General features: G+C 35.7%; 1 protein-coding gene across 1 annotated transcript in view; it reads right to left on the bottom strand.

The window, feature by feature from the left end:
• Nucleotides 1-17,138, bottom strand: part of LOC148956532 (uncharacterized) — a 125,479-nt gene extending 108,341 nt beyond the window's left edge. The window contains exons 1-2 of the mRNA XM_089095765.1: nucleotides 17,120-17,138; nucleotides 14,961-15,121 (exon numbers count right to left, since the gene is read on the bottom strand). The gene's annotated coding sequence lies outside the window, so the exon portion shown is untranslated. The remainder of the gene's footprint in view (nucleotides 1-14,960; nucleotides 15,122-17,119) is intronic.
• Between the last annotated feature and the right edge of the window lie 2,020 nt (nucleotides 17,139-19,158).

Here is a 19,158-nt window from a genome sequence, read left to right as displayed (position 1 = left end):
GCGTGGTGTAACATAAGCTTGAAACGGGGGTGTGTCCCATGTTATCAGAGGACGGTCACAGAAATTTAAAGGGGTGATCTGAAAGGGGTGGCATTGGGTAGTAACATCACTTATTTCAAATATATCCTGCAAACATAACAAACAACATAACCATCAAATCACATAACCATCAACATAACATAACCATCAAATGACTTCAACATAAAACAACAAACATTAAACAACATAACCATCAACATAACATAACCAAGAAACAACATAACCAACAAACAACAAAACCGTCACAACATAACCATCAAATGACATAACCGACAAACATAAACAAAAAAAAACAACCAACACTCATAACCAACAAACATCAAACAACATATCCATCAATAATCACATAACCAACATAACATGACCATGAAATCACACAACCAACAAACAACATAACCATCATCATAATATAACCAACATAACCAACAAAATGGCATAACCATCAAACATCAAACAACATAACCATCAACATAACATAACCAACATAACCATCAAATGATATAACCAACAACCATCAAACAACAACCAACACTCATAACCAACAAACATCAAACAACATATCCATCAATAATCACATAACCATCATAACATAACCAACAAACAACATCAAGCAACATAACCAAAAACCATCAACATAACATAACCAACAACCATCAAACATCAACAAACAACATAACCATCAAACAACATAGCCATAATAACATATGTTAATTTCCCTATGTTACAAGTAAAAAAAAGTGTCCAGATTGGGATTCGAAGGGGGTGGGCTCTCATAGAACCTTTTATGGCTATACTACTTTTAATTCGAAGAATAAGGCGCTTTTTTAAAAGTATTAAAACACATTAGCGTACAGAGTGAGGTGTTGAGGAGGCAGCAGCTCCCGTTACATACGTAATAATTTCTGTTCGGATTAAGTTTTAGTGTTGCTCCTTGCTTTCACTTGAGAAAAATTGTTTTTTTTTATTTAATTATTAGTAGAGACGGTGGGTGCAGTGAAGATGTCAAATGTAGAATAGCCGAGGCATGTAAAGTAGTATGGAACATGTAACACTGGTTCAAGTGAGTTTTTTTTGCCTGAGTTTTATAAAACTATCCGGTTGCGTCGGTTTTGAGCCTTAAGTAAGGCCTTAGTTTTTGCAGAGTTCTGCAAATATAGGAAAATATCATGCGCCAGTTGGTGTGAACCAACTGGAATCAGAGAAAATTTCGCGTGAGCTCTGAAGCAATAATTTTCGTTCGTTTTGTGTTTCAACTTCACCCTTTACTTCAACCGGAAAAACTTTGTTGTTTTTAAACGAAACAGGGTTCATTCGAAATCTTGTTTAGAGATCTAGTGCCCTTTTCCAGTACCAAAAGAGATTAATTGACGCATTCTAGCGTTTTGGCTAAAACAGCGAAATTTCAGCTGAACACGGCCAAAATGTTATCGACCGAAAAATCTGAGACCCATTGAAAAGGTTATCTATATAGCCTCTTGGTCTCAGAGGTCATTTCACCGCAATGTATACCATTTGCATCTAAAAACACATCCAGTCCATAAAAAATGAAAATTTAAAGTAAGTGTCTACATTAACGGTTTATTGTTTTTTGACTGCGTTTATCTTTAGGAACAAATGCACCGCTACGTGGCATTGATGCCTCTAAAACTGGGAAGCTTAACTTAAAATGTCTGATCGTTTTAATTCGTTAAACTATCCCAGAATTTCGAATTGACAGCTTTTAGCCATTCTTGAGGCAAAATTTTTGTTTTAGGAACACGATGGCAGAGAATGCCGCTTTGCTTTGGCACAGTCTTTTTGTCGGCACAAGAGAACTTCGTGATTTCCTTGGGTCTTTGGCTTGATACAATCAACCGCTAAGAAAAAAAATAACAACAAAATAAACGCGCGTCCACGATAATTTTTTGGAGAATCAGGGTTATTTTCTTAGGCTCAGAACTTTTCGTAAATAAACTTAAACTTAATGAATATTACATATTTAGAATATTCACAAAAAGTTTATTCTTTATGGGTATGTTTTTTTTTCAGATATTGGTTAATTTAAAGCAGCTCCTTGCTTGCAAATTCCTTGCCATTAGCAGTTTGATGGAGATTTATTTTAACGTAATTTTCGAATATTTTAGTATCATTTACATGCAAATGCAAAAATTATTTGAACTAAACTTCACCAACACACTTGTCTAATCGTGAATCTACTTTCCTAATAGGGTCACACACCTTATCTCTGTCGATATCATTCCAGAAACGGGAATAGCGGCCTTGTCAGCTGTTCCAGGGATCTATATCGATCTTGTCGTCTGATCATCGAAAGGGCAGCATCTGCCTGACACCATCACGCTAAGCTATTTTTGCATCATGCATTAAGAGCTCTTTTCCAACAATAGAATAACGGTGGAATTCTACTGCTGGCGTTGATACAAAAGACTGAGAGGGGGCACGTGCTTTCATACATTCATGTAATTAACATTCGAAAAACGAAAATAGCGCACGAGCCCCCTGCACTTTTGTGGTGATCTTTGAAAAAGTTAAAGGTACTGTCCCATTTACCGCAAACGAATATTTTTACCAGGGTTACAAGTCTTACAGCCTGTGAAAAATGTGGGTATGTAGACCCGCATAATTTACGTGTCTCAGTTACATGGTGGTCTATTAAATCCTCAGCTTTGTTTAAATTTCCTATTTTTAACATGCTACCAATGTGATAATATCAGTTAACTTCTAATTTAATCACTAAATAGATTGAATTTTGAAAAATGATTCAGTTCTAATGGTAGGCTAATTGTTTGCTAAAAAACGGTAGTTGTTTGCTAAAAAAAAAAAAAAGTTCGCAATTAAATACGCAATCAAAGTTTTATTCAGTCGCTATTTCACTAGCTCTACCTTTGAGGTTTATACCTCACTTTGGAGTTAATTGCTACCCCTGGAGGAAATATTTTCAAACAGTTCGTTACCACGAACTGTAAGTAAGGAGCGACCCGCTCAATGGTAACCGAAACTTTAAAAAAAGGAATTTTGATACCAATAAATACATCAAAAGAATCAGATTTTAATGCCAATTTCAAATATATAAGTTTCATCAAAATTAATCTTACCCATCAATAGTTATGCGCCTGAGAAAATTTGGTTGATTTTAGAAAAAAAAGGGGGAAAGACCCCCTAAAAAATATAGAGCCTTAATGAAACTTATACCATCATTTTAAGCGTATCAGAGAACCCTACTGTAGAAGTTTCAAGCACCTATCTAAAAGAACGTGGAATTCTGCATTTTTTGCTAGAAGAAAGTTCACGGATGCGTGTTTTTTTTTTTTTTTTTTTTTTTTTTTTTTCCAGGGGTGATCGTATCGACCCAGTGGTCCTAGAATATTGTGGGAGGGCTCATTGGAACGGACATTAAAAGTTCTAGCGCTCTTTTTAAGCGACCAAAAAAAATGGAGGGCAGCTAGGCCCCCCCACGCTCATTTTTTACAAAGTCACCCGACCAAAATTTTGAGATAGCCATTTTGTTCAGCATGGTCAAAAATATGATAACTATGTCTTTTAGGATAACTTAATCCCCCGAAGTCCCCGGGGGGAGGGCTGAAAGCTATGAACTTTACCCAATGTTAACATATACGGCCCTCCAAAGGTAAAAGTACGTATCTACACTTTTCATTATTTCGATAAATCACGGCTCAAAGTTTGAGTACTTTTGAGAGCTTCAAATACGGTTTACGGTGAAACTGGACACTGGCTTATTCTGGAAATTAGTTAAATAGGTAAACAAATATGGGGATTTCATATTTTTAAGTAAAATTTTCTATTATTACTGCCCCGAAGCCTGAAACAGTAGATACGTACTTTTACCATTGGACCGTTACTCATATAAAGAGGCGCTCTCAAAAGGTAAAAGTGCGTATATGACATATACGTACTTTTACCTTTGACTCGAGACTCGAATTCGAATGAAGTCCCAAAGGTAAAAGTCTGTATAAAACATAACACGCACTTTTACTCTGCCCAAAACCCCGTATCTATGACGTATACCGAAGGTAAAACCACGTATGAAGCATGTACAACAAGTCATTTTTTTATTCAAATAATTAGAAGTTAAAAAATAAAAAAAATAAAAAGAAATCACTGAAATACTGCAGGCAGCTAAGAAACACAGCCGTGCTTCAGCAAATCGACAGAAGCTGTTGATGAAGGCATAGTGCGCCAAAATGTACGGCGATTCTCATTCATAAAAGGTACAAGTTTTTCTAAGATGGCCTTTTTCTTTTCTGGCTTTACCCCCCTTGCGTCAAGAATCGGATCTGGCAAAGGATACTTTGCCTCTTTGATTGTACTAACCAGCTTTTTTGGCACAAAACTTAGACTCTTTTCTTCACCCTCAGGGCTAGTTTTATAGAACAGTTCTGTTTTCCCTTCTTAAAACAGACCTCACTGAACTCATCAATGGTCACGCCCAAGTTCTTCATGACGATGCCAGGAGCTTTTAAGCTTTTCCACTGGCAAAAGTCTTCTATGTCCATTTTCACGGCTTTCGTGAATTTTCTACTTTTTTCTATGGTGTCGCACAAATCCTCAAAGTCAAGAACATCCCTTTTTCGAATTCGAGACTCAATCGATCCATGTATGGAGTCAGCCCCCATGTGCGTATGGCCTTTCACTAGATACTTGATACGAATCGTTTCAGGTCCTCCTTCACTGTTGACTATCAGTACAAATTCACTAAAAATTGTCCAATTTTTGTTCTGGGCACAGCAATTGTCAGTATAAAAAATGAAGTACAAGATATCCCTATTCATCTTTAAGACCTTGTGGAAGGCACTACCTATATCAGGTGCATCACGTCCTTGTCGAGATTCGTTCCAAACAACGCAAAGGTTCTGGTTTTGTTGGGTGGCCTTAACGGGGGCAAACGTCTCATTAAAACACACGAGTCTTGATAGAAAAAAGGCCTCCTTTCTGCTGTGCATGATGGGAAGCAATAACACTTTTTGTAGGTCCACGGTGAACAACATGGTAGTTGAATCTTTTTCGTATTTCTGCTTATCTTCAGAAAATGCTTTTGAAACCTGTTCAACAAGATCTATGTGCTTTCTGTACAGTTCAGTCTCTTTCTCGGTTGCCTCACCATTTGTACCAGGAGTTCTCGCAGCCCCTACTTTCTCTTTTAATAGTGTGCAAATGTCACAGCTGTCACTTTGGGGCATGCACAATGATACTTTCATACCATTAAGAATCTTCCTATATGTCTCATCACAGATTTTATTTGCTGGATATTTTTCATTAAAGTCTTCTGCCATAAATTTGTAGCTCAAATCACGAGAAAGGTACCGAACATTTGGAGCGTGAGCTCGACGATAGTGTGGACTTGCTGGCTGAAAGCTTTCAATGTGCTGCATCACAAGGCTTCGATCAACTTTGTTTGGTGGCCCTGCCACTTTATGGCCCCTTCCGTCCTTGAGCTCAGTCCCAAGAGCATCCCTTTCAATTTTTGACTTGATTGTAAAAATCACTCTGTCATTTTTGCCTAATCCTAGACAACCAAGGAATGTAGACTTGCAAACTGGGAAGTTTTCAACTTTTGGGGTAAGTGTGGGGACGTCCTTCGAATGTCTGGGAAGGCTGTACCTAACTGTAGTTTTTTTTCTACACGCAGCTTCTGGGGCCATAGTCCTTCTTTTAACTGGTAGGAATGTCAGCAAAGAAGCGAGCCACATTTGTCTTGATTTATATTCTTTGCTCCAACATGTGTCATAAATTTTCCTGAATTCTACACTGGAAAACTTCAAACATGAGTTTGTACATTTGTTAGATTTACAGCCAGGTTCGTCAGGAAATGGATACTTCTTAACATCTCTTTCAAATTTATCTTTTTCTGAGCGAACTCGTTTTGGAGTAAGGTCAACAATAGACCTTCCTTCTCCTCCACCATTTTCTTCACGTCTATTTTCTCTATCTTGTCCCACAGACCTTGCTGCTACAGCGTCAATTACACACATGACATGGTCTGAGGAATCAGGTTCACAAACAGCATTGTTGCTTTCATTAGATGGTTGATTGTCCAAATTTAGCTGGTCATCTTGGGTCTCATAAGCTGCTGCATCCGAAGCCGAATCTTCCAAGGGCAGGAAAGGATCGGTAGGAAAATGGATCAGGTTGTACTCTGGATGATCTGATGTAAGATCATTACTGACCGAAAGAGGAACTAAATCTGTAAAGAGCTTTCTCCTCTTCTTCAAAGTTGTCTGCCTTTCATCATCAGAAGACCCAAATGTCCCTTCAACGTCCTCCCAGTCAATATCAGACTCATCACTATCACCTCTACTTAAATCTTCTTTTTCGAATTCTTCATCAGCAAAGTGTTTTAACTGTGCCTTAGTTTTAGCTTCTCCATCAGTGGTGTCCCTTGATCGAGAATGTCCAGAAAAATTGGGTGATATGTCTGTTGTTTGATTTATCTGGATGATTTCTGGGGGGGAACCAGGAACTAGCTCCTCGTTGCTCTTCACTGGAAGATGGCAAGTCGGTATTTGAAGTTGATGCCTCATTTGTACTTGCTTGACATGCCAATGTCCTGAAAAATTGGAATTCTAAGAACTTGTTATCAACCTTGATTATCTCAGATGAAAGAGGGGGTTCTAGGGCTATTTTGATACATTTTTTTTGTTTCTAAGGTAAGCAATATTTAGAGGCCCTCAATTTTTTCTCAATGTTGTAATAGTTGACCAAACTAATCCCTGATTATCTCAGATGACAGAGAAGTTTCTAGGGGTTATTTTTATGCATCCCTTGTTTTTTATTTTATTTAAAATGTAAGTCACGTTTGTAGGCAATACTAAAAAAATGGCTTTAGGTGGTTGGTTGGTAATTTGGTATGACGCTGCTCTACTGTACTAATTCGACAGCTACATAGCTAGCTGTGTAAACTGGTTGTAGCGGGTCTGTTGTACCTACCTGGTAGTACAGATGGGGTTTTACCAGAGGGTTTAGGCCTACTTGGAGAAAAGGTTCCAAAATAGCATGAAGCAAAATTTTCTTACCTTAAATCTCTTTCCTTTTGTATAACCAACGCTCTCTGTAAATTTAGAAAGCCTCTTGACATTCTATGCCAGTACTCTTTAATAGCTCAGAGTTGCTGGTTGTTCAGCTCTGCTCTGGTAAACAAACAATGATATTGTGCTGAATCATGACATATACGTACTTTGACCTTTGGTTTCCTTTCTCATTTTAATGTGCCTGTCAAAGGCAAAAGTACGTACCAAGGTGAAAGTACGTATCTACACAGATACGTACTTTTACCTTTGGATGCGCCCAGAAATTTTTCAGATACGTACTTTATCCATATGCTATTTCCGTTAATATTTGGACTAGAGCCTTCTTACATATACCATTCGATTCAGCACATTTTTTTTAGTATGGTGGTGGCATTAAGTCGAGAAGTGAAAAATTGTGCATATACGTACTTTTACCTTTGGAGGGCCGTATAGTATTGGTCATTGGGAAGTATACAGACGTTTTCAGGAGGGTTTTTTCTGGTAGGTGGGGAGTGGGTCGGGGGTTATGTGGGAGGATCTTTCCATGAAGGAAGCTTTCATTGGGGAAGGAAGATTGCTATGAAGGAGGCGCCGGATTTCCCAGCATTATTAAAGAAAAAGATCAGAAATTAAATAAAATGAAAAACAAGATTTTCAACTGAAAGTAAGGAGCAACATCAAAACTTAAAACGAACAGAAAATATTATGTATATGATTGGGTTCACCCCTTAGTCAATACCTCGCTCTTTAAACCAAAGATTTTTTAGTACTTTCATAAGAGTTATTTATTCTAATTAACGGCCTTTGTGATTAAGGGGTCATTTTTAAAGGATTGGAACAAAATTCGTACTTTAGCTTAAAGAGCAAGGTATTGACTAGGGAGCGAACTCCCTGATATACGTATTAAAAATCTATGAATATAGAAGTTCGTTGCGTAAGTTAATTCGTAAGTTACATATATATGTATTACTAATAAAAAAGTTCGTAAATAAGATTAAACAAGTTTCGGGAAAGCCATTTAACCAAATAAAAGCAAATTTTGTTTTAATTATTCATGTACGGTGAGCCAAAATCAAAACCTGCATTAATTCAAAAACGTTCAAAAATTAAATAAAAAAAACAAGTTTTTTTAACTGAAAGTAAGGAACACGTTACGACTTAAAACGAACAGAAATTATTCCGTATGTAAAAGGGGGCTGTCCCCTCCTCAACGCCTCGCTCTTTACGCTAAAGTTGGACTTTCTCACAACTCTATTTTTTTATACAATAAAAAACTTTAGCATAAAGAGCGAGGCGCTGAGGAGGGGACAGCCCCTTTCATATGCGAAATAATTTCTGTTCGTTTTTCAGTTTTAACGTTGTTCCTTACTTTCAGTTAAAAAACTTGTTTTTTTTAATTTAATTTTAGACTGTAGCGATCTCGAAAATTCAAAGGTTGTTAATACTTCCGAAGTCACTAACTATCTCATAATTCTTGTTTACTATCGTCCTGTTTTTGTTTGTTTTTTTTTCTTTATTTTTTAAGGCAAACAAGTAGAATTGTGGAACAAGGTGATGGAAAAGAGCTCTTTATTGTGGCATGACCTGTTTCATAGCTCATAAAGAGCACTCAATTTCAAGACAGAATGAGTCCTGTCCCTGCTTTTTACAAGCAGCATTCTATATAAAAAAAAAATTAGCCCCCTGGGGCAAAGAAAATGTAAATAATTCAAAAGAGTGATCGTAAAGCAAATTATATTTTCATATTTGTAGTAATAACAAAAAAAAATGGAGGATTAACAAAAAAATACCATTCATATATATTTACCATGTTTTTTTATTAGTATCATTATTTATTTTTCTTTTTATAGAAACCAAAGTTTGTAATTAAGAGTTTCCTATGTCATGAACTGCAAATATGAAGTTGAAATTGCGAAATTAATGTTCTAAAGTACCACACAGAATGCAGCCTGTTCGTTCAAATGATGTTCGATTTTCACCCCAGCTTAAGGCAAAGGCTACCTAGGTTGGTCGGTTATGCATCTGAGGCTAATACTGCTTAATCAGAGTCCAAAACATAGTATTTATATTTTTTGTAAATGAGTTTTTGTTCGTCTGACGTAAGCACAGAGGGGTTACGAGGGCAATTTTAAAAAAAAAAAAAAAAAAAAATAAATGATAAGAATGCGATCCAATTTTGCTTAAACTTAAATAATTTTACTTTCCAAACAGAGTGCCCATAATGGAGTCGTGTTGAACAAGGTTTTGTAAATTACAGTGCGGCTAACATTATTAATAGGTAATTACCAAACGAAAATACAATAATTTTTTAAGATAACACTTATATTGCATTTAGTAAATATGTAAAGACCTTTTTTTATTGTTTTTTGTATCATCATCCCAGGGGAGGTCACTCAAAATGTAAACTAGCACATGCAATAAGAATTTCAAGTGTAACATTTTATTTTGTACACACTCCCCTGCCTGGTGTTATTCCGTAAACTGGTTAACTTTCTGTTTGTAAATTCATGAAAAACATATTACTAGGAGCTTAAATGATACTTGTCTCTTTACTGGGGCTTAAAATTACCCAAAAATTAAGGTGCACAATTTTGCCTCAGATTTTAGTCTCCATATTTTCTCTGTAACCGAAACACGTTACAAGTCAGGAATTTAACGGCAAGATCTTTCGAAAACAGCAACACTGCATTAATTGTCGCAAACATTGTGTGTCGAGAAAGTCTTACCACAAACAGGTGTGGCCTCGCTGCCGATCAAACCACTCGGAAGACTTGAGTTTTATTTGAGCTTCATTAAAAACTGCAGGTGTTCTACATTTTTTTTTGAAAAAAAAAATTAAAACAAAAATATTAATGAAAATTTATTAATTATTAGACTAATAAAACTGATTTAACGGTTACAGACATCCTAAGACTACGAAAATAATTTCTGAAATTTTAAACAACATTTAATTGTTTTTTTAGATCTATGTTGATACTTTTTAGACCTAGACATGCTTTAGATAGTGTTTTAAAAGAAGAGCAGTGTCGTTTTGCCAAGGGGAGAGAATCGGACGACCAAATTTTCACTCTGGATAATAATTGAGTACTGCCACTGCCAGGTTCATCACTTCCCTTTAGTCCTCAGTTTCAAAGATTAAGAATAAGCATTTAATTCAGCTGATAGAAGAGATTTAGTGAAGTCCTTACCTTTTTATGGTATACCACTTTATACCAGAAAAACCCATGAAAGTAATTAATAAAATGAACGAGAACGAAACTGCCAAGGTTAAGATAGAAAATGAGAATAGTAGCTGGTTTCGTGTTGAATCAGGAGTTAAGTAAAGTTGCATTCTATCTTCATTTATATGAATAAGTTTGACAGAATTTGTCCTAAAGAATGCAGCAAAGGCTATGGGAGAGCATTGAATTGAATGGGAAGGTAAAACTCTCCTAGACTCAGATTCTGGTGACGATTTAAATGTCCTAGATGTAAATTTTAGCAAATTGAATGATTTTTGGAGGTTTTAAAAGTTCAGAGTGTAAGACTAGGTTTGGATGTTATGGTTAAGATGACTAAATCGCTTAAACTAAGAATAGATGAAGGTGAAGAGTTGAGGCTGGGTAACGAGAATATCGATCAAGTGGATACCTTCACCTACCTGGCTAGTATTATTTGTAAAGATGGTGGATATTGTGAAGATATTAAAAGTAGAATAGCCAAGGCTCAGGGTGTCTTTTAACAGAAAAAAAGTGGAAGACTACAAAAACTAAGTCTGTAGACCAAGGTTAGAATATTGTAATCTACCGTGATGACAGTGGTCAAGCACGGTTCTGAAATGTGGGCGCTTCGAAAGACGGAGGAATATATTTTAGTTGTTTTCCAGAGGAAATACATACGGATTGTTTCGGGTACCTCTTAGCCAGGGCAAATTTCAAATAGTTAGTTGTGCGAAAGACATGGTTCTATCCCGCTTTCTAGGGCTATAATGAGAGAAAGATTGAGATGGCTAGGATATGTTTCGCAAATGAAGTATGAAAGATTGCCAGAGATCGTCCTTTTCGATCATTCACTAGAGCAGAGCTAAAATCAGGTTATCCCTGAGCATCGTTTGAAGAGGTCATAAGAAAGGGTTCAAAGGAAATTGCAACTGTTTCGGAGAATGTAAAGAGGGAAGCCACAAATGGAATGAAATGGAGGAGAAGATTGCACAGTCCAGTTATGTTGGTCTTATGTGGTTTGGTGCTGATGTGATTTGATAGTAGTAGTAGCAGTAGTATTTCCGAAAAACAAAACTGTATTTTTGTTTCAGGAAAATTTTGTTTCAGGAAAGTACAAGCGCTTCTTTATCCTTTTGTGGGGTGGCTGTGTGTCACACTAATTTACGGTATTTTATGTTCATTTCAACTTTGTCGTTGCAATTCATGTTCGTTCTAGGTTCCATTTCTTCAGTAACAGTAAGTTCTGCTCGTCTCCGGTCTGTTAACTTTATCACGGCTAATTACGGCAATAAATTGTAATAATAATAATAGTTTATGTTAATAAATATCAGAAATCTAATATAAGCTTTGATGGTAGAATTCGCAATAGAAGCTGCCCGAAAAATTGTTTTTGACTCCTATATTTCAATATTAGCTTCTAATTCGTAGTCAACAATCTGGCAAATCTTTAAATACTAAACTTGGCGAAAATAAAAATTATCACGAAATTATTTATTTAGCAGGCTTTGATAAAAGACATTAATCTTGCAATATTGGCTAAAGATTGCTAATCAGCGACATCATGAATCCTTAAGTACCGACTTTGATAAAAAGAAAATGAACCAATCTTTTTATGGAATCTGTGCCTAATGTATTTGTATTTTTAATTTGTAATGTTGTAATATTAGCCACAGTCTGGAAATCAACAACCTGAGAAGTCTTTATTTACTAATTGTCACATTTAAATTAGGACTGACATTCAATCACTTAGGACCATTCCCGAAATATCCCTGAATTGAATGCCTAAGTAGCTCCCTAATTTGAAGCGGGCCCAAGAGGACCATTGTGAATTTAATGAGTTTGGATTTTGCAATATTAGACTTAGATAAGTTGTCCACAAGCTCAGTATCCCTTGGACACAATCTTCGGTTGAAATCATAATTACATTTGGGTAATATATATTTTGCAGGTTTTCATTTAAAACAGTCTTACGTGATCTGAATGAATTTTCAGTGAATCTGTTAATTATTAGAACAATTATTAAAATTATTAAAACAATAATTCAAATAATTTGATCATAAGGAAGTATTCCATAAATAATACTACTGTATAATGGTGGTAAGTCGAAAGAGGTATACCTACGTTTGGATTTGAGCTGGGAGAGTTGGAAGGGACTTTGACCTCGGGCTCTGACCTAAGGTTTAAGGTCAGTCTTGTTCCTGGGGCTAACCCGATGCCCTTCTGTTTACGCTAAAGCTTTATATAGTGCTATAAAAATACTTCCTGTTCCAATTCAACGTCTCTTGTGTTTGAGCAGTCGTTCTTAAATAATTGGGGCAAAAAGTCAAACTTCAGCGTAAAGAGCGAGGGGCTGATGAAGGGGCATTCCTCCTTATATAAGGATTTCTTTTCGTTTCGTTTTTAATGTTACTCTTTACTTTCAGTTGTTTTTTTCTTTAAATTTCTTATATTTTCTAAATCATGCCCAAGCTTAACTATGATAGGATATGGACTATCGGCCTCACACACCCTTGATTTATTGATATTAAATAATCGTAAACTGATTGGCAGCACTTTACTTTTTCAGCTTAACTGAATTAAAAGGTTGGATAGTAATTAAAATTTAGGACAGGATTTGAATATGTAGTCAAAAACTTTCGATGAACAGTAGTTTAGCTGAATAGCTTTTTAATAGTATTTTTACTGCAGAATCTTGGATGGACGGAGTGGGGTATTAGGGTTGATATGGATGGAAATTGTGTGTGACTTTTGGTGTTTTACTCGCCTAAATCCATCGTGACGCCTAAAATAGGGTTCTATATTGCTCAAATACCCGGTATACGCATTTTAAAGTAAATTGAAACATTGCATACAAGTAAAATTACTGAAAACTAATCTCCTGATAGAACTTGCCGATCCCCTCCCACGAGAAATTTCCCGGTGAAGACAGCAAGCCCTGCTTTCCCTTCTCCGCCTCTGTGCAGGTAGACATGTGAGTGTAATATTTTGTGCTCCATAAAAAATTGTCATAATGGCAGGGGCCCTATTACCCACGCCCCAGACCCAATAATGAAGGTCTAGACAAAAAATATCCATTTTTAAAATATTTTTAGATATATATTTCCTATCTCCACCCTCCTTCTCCAAAACTCTTTCTATGTTTATCTGAAAGCTAAATAAGAGTTATGATATATGGGCATTAAAATGTACTTTTTCAGGCATATCCCTCCTACAAATACCCACAACCCCTCCTTCATATTAGTTTATGCGAACTTGCACGCCACTGAATACAATTTTCTGAACTATGAAGCAGAAAAATTGAGCTAAATAACGCTTGAAAATAAATGTCAGAAATTTTTTTTTTGCAATAAGAAGGGAGGCATAACACCGCAGTACCCTTATTCAGGCTTAGTCTAAATGAAGGGAGATGAGAGACTCGTTTCTGTCCCCCTCCCGTACCCCTTAATATGTTTACCTGAAGGATTATTGAGAGTTAGACAACGTGAGTAATGAATTGCACAATTTTAGACAACTCTCACCCCACCCCTACAAAATGACCCACCAACCTTCATTCAAAGTAGCTGATGCGCAATTATACATCACTAAATGTAATTTCACAAACAATTAAGTGAGTCAACTTAGTTAAATGAAGCATTAACCTGAATCTCCAGCTTAACCATTTACCTCTTATGAGCTATGTGGCTTCAGGAACAAATGTACCATCATGCCCATGAACCCTCCCCCGATCTTCTAGGACAAGCGATTTATTACATGACCCACAGAAAAGATAAAATAAATACGTATCCGAGATCTTCCTTCTGAAAAAAAAAATGCATAATTCCACATTTTTGTAGATATGATCTTGAAACTACTACACTGGGGTCATCTGATACGTTGAATCTAATGGCATGATTTTCCTTAAGAACACTTACCTCTTTGGGAATGTTTCCCTCTCTTTCTAAAATCAGAAAAATTTTCTCAGGCTCGTAGCTTTTGATGGGTAACTTAAAAACTTAATGAATTTTAGATTTTTTAGATCAGCATAAAAACCCAAAGTTCTTATGCATTAATTGTTATAAAAATTCCTTTTTTTAGAGTTTCAGTTACTATTGGTCCGAGTCGCTCCTTACTTACTGTTCGTTACCAAAGACTGTTTGCCTAGCCGGCGATGCTGATCTCCGTTTAATGGCCATTCGCCCAGGAAGGTCTGTCCACCCTTCCTGTCTGTCTTCTTCAGATCTCTCCATCTGTGCATTTTGAGCTGAGCCGACAATGGCTAAGCTTACAACGTTATGCTACTAACCTCTGTTCCAACCAATTAATCCGTGACACTAGGGCTTGAACCCCAGCCCTGCAGGATATAGGATTGCAAGTTGACAATACTATGCAAGTTGACAATACAACATAGAATTGTACATTGACCATACTCTGCATACTGATTATATCAAACATGAACATTGTGTATATACGACTATATTCAAAGAAAAAAAGTGAAATAAGGCAATATTATTGATACTTGTCATATTTAAGGAAAGCCAAAGAAACACTTTGTTAGACCCGGGTTAAGGCCGGAAGAAGATAATCACTTGAAAATACAGTATTAAAATAGCCTTAAATCGTATACCCATTGTTCACAAAATCGATTCGGTTACCAGAAGCAGTTTTGATGTTCATGAAATAACCACCTGGAAGTGGGATATTAAAGAACTTATTGTCGCACCTGCTTTATCCAGACGGCAACCGCAGCTTTCTTCCATCAAAAAAAGTTTTAGACTAAACTTGTTGGCTGTGTAATACCTGTATCCATGTCAAGAATTCGGAACCAAGACTGAATATCATGCAATGCTATCGATCTGCGTTGATCAGTACTTCGAACACCGCCTGTGGACGGATATATACGGACTAAAAATTCTTCTTCAATTTATTTTTTTGGGACTAGAAAAGTGATTTAAATTCAGAATTTAAGGTAATAAACAAGGGCGATCGTTGAATATACAGGGAAATTCAAAGGTAATGGTTAGCGCATGAACACAGGTCTAAAAGATTTGAAAATTCCCTAAGGATTGGTTAGAAAAAAGGAAAAGTGAACAAATTAAGGCCAAAATAACTAAAATACTAGAGTGGGACTCAAGAGCGAAGCTATTACATTTTCCAGGGGGGGGGGGGGCGCCGAAATATCAGTGGCGGTTGGGTGACGTGGAATATATTTCAGGAATTTTTTTTCGTAGGAGTAAGTTTATTTTGAAATACTTTTAGGAAATAACTCTCAAATAAGAAGAGCAACTATATTGCCTGCAAAATGAAACAAAATACAGTAAATTTTAAACCGCAAGGATTCATGGCAAAAGGTTCAATTTGTTTAATCAATAATATATTTAATTATAATTCTTTTAATTTTAAAAGAAATCAAACTCAAACCGAAATTAAATAATCTACGAAATAATCTACTTCGTAGATTAAAACAGATGTAGACTTGCCTTTATACAATTTCATACGCCTTATAATAGTTTACACAAGGAGTAGAGATACTCAAAAATCATCCTGCTCGCATAGATACTACGTTTTGATTTTATAACGGCCCTGTAAAATGTACCTCTTTCATAACAGGACAATTCTTCCCCTCGAACCTAAATCCATTATATATTCATAAGTTAAGAAAAAAAAATTGAACAGCGAAAGAAAAATAAATTTAAACTTACTATCCAGCTGTCAAATTGACCCTCTTTCTTTTTATTGTCCTATTCCACTAAAAACTGAACAAGTTCAAAAAAATTTTCGTCACAAGAGAATCTTATCAAATAGTTTGTGAAAAAAACTGGAAGTAAAGAGTGACTTAGACCAATATTCACCAAAACTAAAAAACTTAATTCTCATGACAATTGCTACACCGGCAGTATTGGCTTTTTATGCTAATTCTAAATACTTAAAATTCTTTCAGTTTATTGTTACTCACCCAAAATAAAAAATATGAGAAAAGTGGCCTGATTTTTGGGACCCCCCCCCCCCAAAAAAAAAAGCTTGCGATCTTATTGAAAAACCCTTTATTAGGTACATCACATCAAAGAACTCTGCCGTAGAGGTTTCAAGCTCCAATCTTCAAAATGTGGAATTTCGCTTTTTTTTTCAGAAGGAACATCGTCGGTGCATGTTTATTTGGTTTGTTATTTCCTAAGGATGATTGTATCAAACTGAAGGTCCAAGATAATTGGAAGGGAGCTCATTCAAACGTAAATTTAAAGCTCTTTTTTAAGTGACCATATAGATTGGACCAAGGGAAAGTCTTGTTTTCTTGCTATTTTAGTGCACAAAACTACAACTTTACCCCGAAGAGGATGAATTTGTAACCAATTTAAAATTTTGATGAGCTGATTGATTTAAAAGTATGAATAACTGTATTTTAGGCTTTCCAGTTGTAAAAGAAGCAATGCTAAACGGTGGCATTACAGGGTTCAACCAAGTTGATTCGCTTTATTTGTGATGAAATTAGGCTACGTTTGGCGATCTGTAATTGCGGATCAGCTTTAATGAGGGGGGTGAGTCATTGTTTAGGTGAGGGTAGGGTAGATTCCTAAAAAAAGTACATTTTAATGGACAAACTACTTACTCTTCACGAGGCTTCAGACAAACGTTGAATCAGGTAGGAGGAGTAGGAATTAATTTAATTGTTTTGCTATACAGCAAAATGTTACATTCCCATTTCTGCCAGCACAGAGGGGGAAAAGGCAAGGCAGGTCATCATCAGCCCCACCAGGAAGTTTCTTTAGGGTGGCGAATACTGTAAGGAACTTAGTTTTCAGCAATTTTAAATGGTGTTATTTTCTTTTTCTATTTCTACGAAGTACTTCAATGTATTTAAACAAATCTATGTAATGTATTTACCGATAAGAAAATCCTATTTTAGAGTTTGTGATGGCTTCCGTTATGTAGAAGATCAATATTTTTACAGATCTTTCATCCACACAAACAACAATGCTTCTGTTCATCCAACTGAAATTATTTTGTAGTAGCATTAACAAGGATTTCTTACCAAAATTACTATTCATCGCTAATTTTTTAAGAATATTCAAATTTTATCCTAAATTGAAATTGAAAATTTAATCGTAGGACGGTACTAATACAAGTACAATTATGGATTTACAGACTTTAAAAGCATTGAACCAGGGATTTAAGCGACAGGTACCTCAAGTTATATCTTGGTTAGGCCTGGGAATGATTTGAAAAACAATCAGAAGTTAAATAAAAAAAAGAGCTTTTCCACTGAAAGCAAGAAACATATTTGAAACCTATTTGAAAAGATTATTCTTTATATGAAGCTGACTATCTCCTCATTAGCTCCTTACTCTTTACTGTAAAGTTTGGCTTTTTTCCAAATTTGAAAGAAAATTTGCAATTGGAAAGATAAAATTTTTTAAAGGACTAATAATACTTTTGTCTAATAAGCAACGTGTTGAAAAGGGGGCAGTCCCGCTTATATACAAAGTAATTTATATTGGCTTTAATTTTAAAACTTGCTCCTTACTTTGATCGAAAACCCTTTTCTATTTTTTTTAATTACATATCATGAAACTGTAAAGTTTTATGAATACAGTACTTTTGGTAACGCAGAAAAAACGACCAATATTTCAATTATCTCTGTTTGGATTTTGATGAGTAATCAAACAGTTCGTGGTAATAAACTGTAAGTAAGGAGCGACCCGGCTCAATAGTAACCGAAACTCTACAAAACTGAATTTTGATACAAATTGATATATCAAAAGAATTGGCTTATTATGCTGATTCCAAATATATAAGTTTCATTAAGTTTAGTCTGGCCCATCAAAAGCTACCGGCCTAAGAAAATTTGCCTGATTTTCTAAAAAGGGAAAAGACCCCCTCGAAGTCATAGAATTTTAATGAAAATCACACCACCACATTCAGCGTATCAAAGAACCCTACTGTAGAGATATCAAGCTCATATCTGCAAAAATATGGAATTTTTTAACTTTTGCCAGAAGAAAGACCACGGATGCGTGTTAATTAGTTTGTTTTTTTTTTCAGGGGTGATCGTATTGACCCAGTGGGCCTAGACCGTCTAGAGAGGTTTCATTCTAATGGAAATAAAAGATTCTAGTGCCCTTTTTAAGCGACAAAAATAACTGGAGAGCAACTAGGCCCCCTCCCACGTCGCCTTTGTCCAAAATCGTCCGATCAAAATTTTGAGATAGCTTTTTTCTTCAGCATAGTTGAAAGGTCCAATAACTATGTATTCAGTCCCTGGGGAAAGGTTTTTAAGTTATAAAATTTACCCATTGCTTTATTTGTTATTGGCAATATGCATACATTTTTCGGGTGGGGAGGGGAGGAATTTTCTGCTGGGAGAATTTTACAAGGGGAGAATTTTACAAGGGGAGAATTTTCCATGGAGAGGGAAGTTTCCAGGAGGTGAACTTTTCAGGGGAAATTTTACACTTGGTGAATTTTCCAGAATTCCGATATGAAATTTCTTTATATATCTTGCTTTTTCTTTACCGGTTCAATTGTAGGCGTGGAGATGTTAAGGGTAATTGTTTGGGGTAATTTCTCGCCAGGATTAAATTGCCCAGAGGATAGTTTTTTCAACTGAAAGTAAGGAGCAACATTGAAACTTTTTTTTCGGATTTTTTTACGGATATTTTTTAACAATATTGACAGTTTCGAACTTGCTTATCAAACAGCAAAATATTTAATGCCTTTAGAATCAATTGTTTATAAAAAGCAACGCATTATCAAAGTAGTTTGTTCAAAGTTAACATCAAAACTAAGATTAAGAAAATCAAATAACAATTTTAATTCAATATTTTTAATATAATTTTGAATACCAAAAACCAATATATTCGACACCTTTATACTTCATAACTTAAAAAATTCAATCTTTCTCAAAGCGACAACTAATAGTTTCA

The sequence above is a fragment of the Artemia sp. Qi Xiang Cuo genome, chromosome 1 (assembly GCF_049724085.1).
Source record: "Artemia sp. Qi Xiang Cuo chromosome 1, ASM4972408v1, whole genome shotgun sequence".
Lineage (NCBI taxonomy): Eukaryota > Metazoa > Arthropoda > Branchiopoda > Anostraca > Artemiidae > Artemia > Artemia sp. Qi Xiang Cuo.
Note: the sequence above shows the minus strand (reverse complement) of the source record. Positions and strands in the feature narration are given on the sequence as shown.